General features: G+C 33.7%; 1 long non-coding RNA gene across 1 annotated transcript in view; it reads left to right on the forward strand.

Moving 5' to 3' along the window:
* Positions 1 to 7,190, forward strand: part of LOC143202557 (uncharacterized) — a 75,050-nt gene that overhangs the window by 29,694 nt on the left and 38,166 nt on the right. The gene's annotated exons all lie outside the window — the stretch shown is intronic.

Raw genomic sequence — 7,190 nt, forward strand, 5'->3', positions numbered from 1 at the left:
TTGGTCATCGGACTGCTCGAAACTTGCGCATATCAACAACAATAGTTGACTACTTTATGTCTAATAACAATTCAGAATAAGCGCCAGAAGAAATGAATCAATGTTGATATGAGAATAAATAACTGTAAAGGAGATAATTTTTTTATTTCGAATATGTTTATAATCTTAGCATACATATTCCTTCATAAAATATTAAAATATGTATTAACCATATATATATATATATATATATATATATATATATATATATATATATATATATATATATATATATATATATATAGCTGTTAAGGGATCAAAGAAACAAGCTCGAGTACACCAAGCTTGCACGCTCCACGGAACAGTCTACAATGGGTAATGGATAGTTGGATGAACACGAGGGACCTAATGGCATTATCTAAATCTGTACAGCTTTGATTTCTGCTTTTAATATTCGCCCGTCCATAATTGGTTCTGTAATTGTTTTTGCGGTCGGGATGGACGGACGGACGGACCAGCGTCGGGACGCCGACGTCGTGTGGACGCTGACGCCCTCCCATCGTAGTGGTTATTAGCTGTCGGCGATAGTCCTTTGAAGCCGATACGGGCCAGAAGGGGGTGAGGTGGTTTTTCGCGTGGAATTTTTCGACATCAAACGTCGACGATGGGTTGATTTCGACAGAGCCGGGGGTGACTAAGTCATCGTCGTTACATTGATGTTTTAAATGAATGAATCGTTCAAATTCTGGTGTTCATCTCAACCCAAACACGTACAAAGAACCACCGTTTTTCTCTATTTGAAGCATTTTATAGACTAATATTAGGCATATAAATCAGTTTTGTTTGACGTTTTATTTCAAAAATTGGTACAATTAGCTTTTATTCAAACTATTGTCCATCGATACTCGTTACTTTTCCCATCTTTCAAGCAACTTACGGATTCCATCTCGAAAGAACATGTATCTTTTTATCACAAGAAGTGAATCGCTGATCTAACAGTAATCAGACGGAGAAAGGTTTGGAGAACAGTATGGCCACGGGAATCAAAGCGAACTTGATGTTAGCTCTATCCGAGATCAAGTATTTGAAATGTATAAAAAATAATGAGTAGTGTTTTCGATATAAACATAATGTAATACAATTATTTCCGAAGGAAATCTTAGTGTGGAGTATCCATAGAAATCTTAGAGATATGCAGCTCTTTGAGGGATGTAGAACATCTCTTCATACACTGTTTGGTAATATAGAATTTAAAGGGTGTAAAGGTAACTAACGAAGAGGTCTAATGAAACTTCCAGATATTGCTTTTAATGGAATACAATCAAGGAAGACTTATTATTTCAATTTGTGTATGTATGGCCACTCATGACAAGGTAATAATAAAAATAATGTTAGGACAACATAACTTAATGGAAAAAGGTAAACGTTGGAATAACAATCGACAATTATTAATAATTCTCATGCTGGAAACAGGAATGGTTAATAACACCTTCGGTTTGCAACTCGGTAAGACGCATTCAAGAAGAAATTGACAAATGATGGAATTGTGAACAAATATTAGACAGATTGAAAATTAAGTTTTCTGAGTATGGGATTATGATTCGATGTCGACAATTTCCAAGACAGGGCGATGAGAGCGAAAACAACTAAGGGTTGATATATATAGTTATATAACTAATACATGATAAATGTAGGAAATCGTACTGTAAAACGTGAAAGATTTATCTGTGCAGATATGTGTGAAATTGTTCAGAATATACATGAGAATTTGCTTAAAATGTGTTCGGAGAGCAAACATAGTAACTGTTTTAAAGATATGGTAAATGCATTAGAGAGAATGCAGTGATTACATCTAGTTTTATCAAGAAAAATGTATACAGATAGTGAGAGAACAAACTAAGGAGAAATACAGTAATATCAAGATGACTTTACAAGGAAACAGTGTACCGAAGGAAACAAGAATTAAGCGTAAAATGTAAATATGCTCTCTAATGAAAGTAAAATATATTTTACTAGCGACCCGCCCCGGCTTCGCACGGGTGCAATGCTGATACTAAATTAAATACACTACAGAAAAAATATGAACGTTGTATATAAAAACATAGCGGCCCGCTCCGACTTTGCACGGGCATAAAATATATATGCCTATGTCACTCAATGAAAACATGATTAAAATCGATCCAGTATTTTTGGTTCATTCATTACTGCCCTTGGCCTGCACGCATTAAATTTGGAGTAAAACAATTCCTCTTCCCCTATACTTACTATGAAGATTTCCTGCTATCTTTGGAATATCTAAATTCATACAATTTTTATTACATTACACATTTTTAAACGCAAATTTTAAATTTGTAATATCTCCGAAAATATTTGTTTAATTTACATGCTGTAAGGAACCATATTGATCTATATTAATTGCACACTGTATTTAAGGTACTTAATTCGATAAGGATTAATGCCGTATTGCTTAAAATAGCTTCGTAAATAAGCCATTTTCTCACGTAAAAAGTAAACAATAAAAATGGTTAATGTGGGTTATCCCTAAAAGATAAACATATACCATCCAGAACTTTTTTGTAGACCTTTTTATGGTGTACAATACTGTAGTACATTAATTTGATCTAACTCGTAGGGTTAGGCAGCGTTTTTGCTAATTGCTAAATAAGCTTAAAAAAGTAGGTTAATTTACGACATCACGTTAGAAACCTCTAAAATTAGCAATGTTGCCTTAGTATATTATGCATGTATTATACATATAAACCTTCCTCTTGAATCACTCTATCTATTGAAAAAAACCGCATCAAAATCCGTTGCGTAGTTTTAAAGATTTAAGCGCACATAGGGATATAGGGACAGAAAAGGCGACTTTGTTTTATACTATGTAGTGATATATACAACTGTTAATTATATGTATTAGCTCTTAAAAAATGAGCCTAGAACTCTACTTATAGGTGGTGTGGAAAAGATTTCAATGAAAATATAACAAAACACAACCCTACTTATATAATTAACTGTAATTTTAAGTCCTTCGATAATATATGCTTTATATGTACCATAATGTCTATGTTATATATTTTGTTCTTTATTGTCGTTCGTATTTGCAATAATTTATTTCGAGCTCTGAAAAAAAAACCGAGGAGGAAAGAAGAAGGCACGGAAAAAAAGCAGAAAACAAATAAATAAATAAACAATCGCTATTTATCATCCGGTATCTACGCCAGTAACGCTAAATAAATACGTAAAATAAAGCCGCTCCCTCCTATGAAGCCATTCCGCAAGAATAAATTATACCCGACCCCAACGAAACCGTAAATAAACAAAAGTATTTTAAAACAAAAGTCCCTAATTCTTTCGGGGGTTCGCGCGCTCGAATCCCCGGACTTGTGCCGGCGACGTGGCTACGTCGGGTGGCCGTACGCATTGCGCTGAGGGTCCGGGTTCGAATACGAATGAAACCTTTCTCCCGCGGCTGTTGTTCCATCAATACGTCCTCTTTTTCCGTTTACCTTCGATCAACTGAAATTCAGATTTTTCCATCGGGCTCTCACCTGTGCCTGTATAAAATTCGATGAATATTTATGGTTTTTAATTTCAGATATTTCATGGATAGCGACAGTGAGGCTATAGTCTATTGAGAACAGTAGTGACGTACGTCATCAAGATGTGCCTGTCGGAAATTGTTAATTCGTTTCACAGTCACGTGCCAAACTTTATCAAATTTTTTCCTTACAATATTTTCCTTCTCATTTTATTCTATTTAAATAGAGATAGAGTGCTGTTTGGTAAGTTCGAACATATAACCAAATGAGCCTACAAAAGTCAAAAGTCGTCGTAAAAAAATATTATATTTACAGGTTATAAACTGGCAAACTTTTTAACGCTTTGTTTTAATAAATTTAAAGTCCCCGCGGTTTTTATCGAAAATAATTTTCGCGTTTTGCAGGTGCACTGAATATTAGTACGGACACGGTCACTAAAATCTCTCAAAAAATAAAAAACCATATTACCTTAAATTCACTAAAAGAAAACCGTCTTTATGCAATAATAATGAAGAATGAAGATCAGCTTGATGTTTGCTGTATCACTGATCAAATATACGAAATGTATAAAAACCGTAAGAATTATTTTACTTTTTTAGAAATAAGCCTAAGAAAATATACATGGTAGATCAGATTGCTGAACGTTATGGCTACAGAGTAGTACGCCTTCCTCCCTATCACTGCATATTTAATCCAATTTAGTTGATATGGGGTATTACAAAGAATTATTAATATAGACATTCAAGTCGAGAAAGATATTCAAGCCAGAACTGTCTGGATTTATGGAAAGAAATATTGTCGACGATAGCACCTTCGGTTTGGATGAGCTTGATTAAAAACATTGAGGAAGGAATTGACAAATGCTGGAATCGTGAGCAAGTTTTTGTTAGATTGGAAATTAGCCGCTTAATTACTCATTTGAGTAGTGATTCTGAAAATTACACTGGTTGAATAAAACTTTATGAATGTTGGTTTATTATTCAATGCTGACAATTCCCAAGACAGGGCAATGAAAAAGGAAACAACTAAAGGACAGTATACAGTAATATCAAAATAACTTTACAAGAAAACATTGCATCGAAGGAAAAAAGAACTAAGCGTAAAAGGTAAATATGCTATCTGTACAATACATTACTCAGATATACAATTATAATAAAACAACTCTAACCTATAAATTATTGTGGCTGTATAATTAATTGTAGTTTTAAATTCTTTGATAATGTATGCATTAGATGTACTATAATTTTAAAATCAATTTTTATTCTTTATTTTATTTGGATTAGAATTTTGTTATATGTCAAAGTCAAAATGGTCTAAAACTCAGACCTGATGCGGCAACATGGCGACGCAAATTCATATCACGTAGGTTTACTGCTGTTTTGCGACAAAGAAATTGATTCAAAATATACAACAGCCAGTTTTTTTGTATTATATCCTCCTCTTCTATGTATACAAACATGAATTGCTCTTTAATAGTCTCACTAAAAATTAGGAACGGCTGTAGCAATTTGTTAATTGACGGTTTAAAATATTTATGGAAGTTCAGGGAAGGTTCATATATCAATGTAAATATTGTTTTTTCAAGTATATTTTGGACAAAATATTTTTTAATTTACAGTGTATTAGTTTATAATAGTTAAGGCAGTAGCAATGTACAATTAGAAAATTAGTCGTCAGTTGTCAAGTTAAATAACGCTTTTTAAAATATAAAATATTTTATGCGAATGTAAAGTAATATTTAAATAATTTATTTTATTAAACTACTAATGTGTCAGCTTGGTTGTCGCAGTAGTAAAGCCGACAGTTGCATAGTCGTAAATTTATGTTTGTGATTGTTTAACGTGTGTGATTGTTAGGCAAGAGTATCAGATCCGACAAGGAAAATGATCCCAGTCACACTAGTAACCAGGCTCGTTAAGACCGGATGTCTTCTGGTATGATTTCTAAGTTGGTCACTCGCCAGTCGGTAAGCTTAATGTTGAGGACCGTCCAGAGTCCATTCCAGATAAACCCTAATTGCTATATTATGATTAAAAAAACTGCTATTTTTTATTTCCTTCTATAATAAGTATTCCCGCTTAGCGCGCCCAAAGAAGTTTTCTTGTGTTACTAATGAGAGATCGCATTCTATATTTTATGAACGACATACTGCATATCATCCGCCGTTAGTGTAGGGGGAGGACAGGACTCGACCTAAAAAACTAAGTAAAATTCAAAACGGCAACACTATTAATTTATTTCTAGTTTAGAATTGGTACGTCAGCGGGAGACCATCAATCTTTCCAGTCGTTTGTTTCCGACTTTGTCACGTCTTACCCGCCGCGTTCGTTTTTTCCCTCAAGCTCGCGTCTCCTTCCGCTTTTAATTTGCATTGGAAAACAAGAACTATTCCGTCGACCGGCAATCGTTCGGCCTTTTTCGCGGGGTAAAAGAAAGCGGAGTCTGTTAAATTAAAGCATTTAGTTCGGAATTTACATTTTGAGAGATAGTCCAATTACGCGAATTGAAAATGGCGAGACACAGACTTCAACAAAGTACGGCGGAGATATGTAGAGTTTCATTAAGTATATAAAATAAATTTCCCTCTATGAACTATTTTGTCTAGAACCTTGATAGTATCTCTAATTATGGCTGAATAGCGTTCCAAGAAAGATTAAGCTGTAAGAATAAGATCAGGAACTATCTAAGATACAATAATGAAGACTAATAATCAAAAACATCAAAACTAACGCGTCTCCGCTGGTATTTGATTGAAATAAAACCCAATAATTTGGAAATAAAATATAGAAATAAAACAAACAAACAAAATAAACATAGAAAGAGATACAGTTGAAATGAAGCTCGAGCTTCCTTATTAATAATTAGTTCATTTTTTAATCTGGTTTCCTCAAAATTTATTTTATGTGCTTTAAGCCATTCCTTAATTGCAACCTTTTGTTGATGCACTTGTTGGGATATTCTCTACCAGTGTATAATGATATGGTACATTGCCCATAACAATAATTGATGGTTCCTCCAAGTTCATTAAAAGCTGATTTTCAAATCAAATGCAAAAACAAGTTACGGTTCATTTCTCCATGGTAGTTACCCTTGAAGTTAGACGACAACACTAATTCTGCACTAGGAATAAAACATTTGCTGTTTTCAGTATGAAGAACTATATGTCTGCAATGAATTATTAATAAATGTTATGATTAACAGAAACTAATCGATAGTTATTCCAACATCTACCTTTTTCCATCAACCTTCATTATCTTTACATTATATACTCATACATTCGTGATTGATATGATGTACACGTTCAGTTGATATCTTTAGAGTGTCTGCTATTTCATTAAATTTCAATTTACGGCCGGTCAAAATCATTTTGTAGATTTTTTTAATGTTTTCGTTGGTAACAACCTCTTTTGTGCGTCCACTGCATTCACCGTCTTCGGCGCTCATTTCACCACGTCTAAACTTAGCATACCAATTCTTGGTGGTTGATTTTCCTGGGGCAGTGTCCGGAAACTCGGCATCAAGCCAAGTTTTTACTTCAACTTATTTTTTCCCTTATAGCAATATTTATCAACACGCAAAATTCCTTTTTATGCAGTTTTTTCACAATAACAAAAGTTGCTTCACTCAAAATGCTATAATTCACAACCTAATGATCCGACAACTGTCAAATGT

The sequence above is a fragment of the Rhynchophorus ferrugineus genome, unplaced genomic scaffold (genome assembly GCF_030347505.1).
Source record: "Rhynchophorus ferrugineus isolate W39M unplaced genomic scaffold, kcgeb_rfMv2 rfM9, whole genome shotgun sequence".
Lineage (NCBI taxonomy): Eukaryota > Metazoa > Arthropoda > Insecta > Coleoptera > Curculionidae > Rhynchophorus > Rhynchophorus ferrugineus.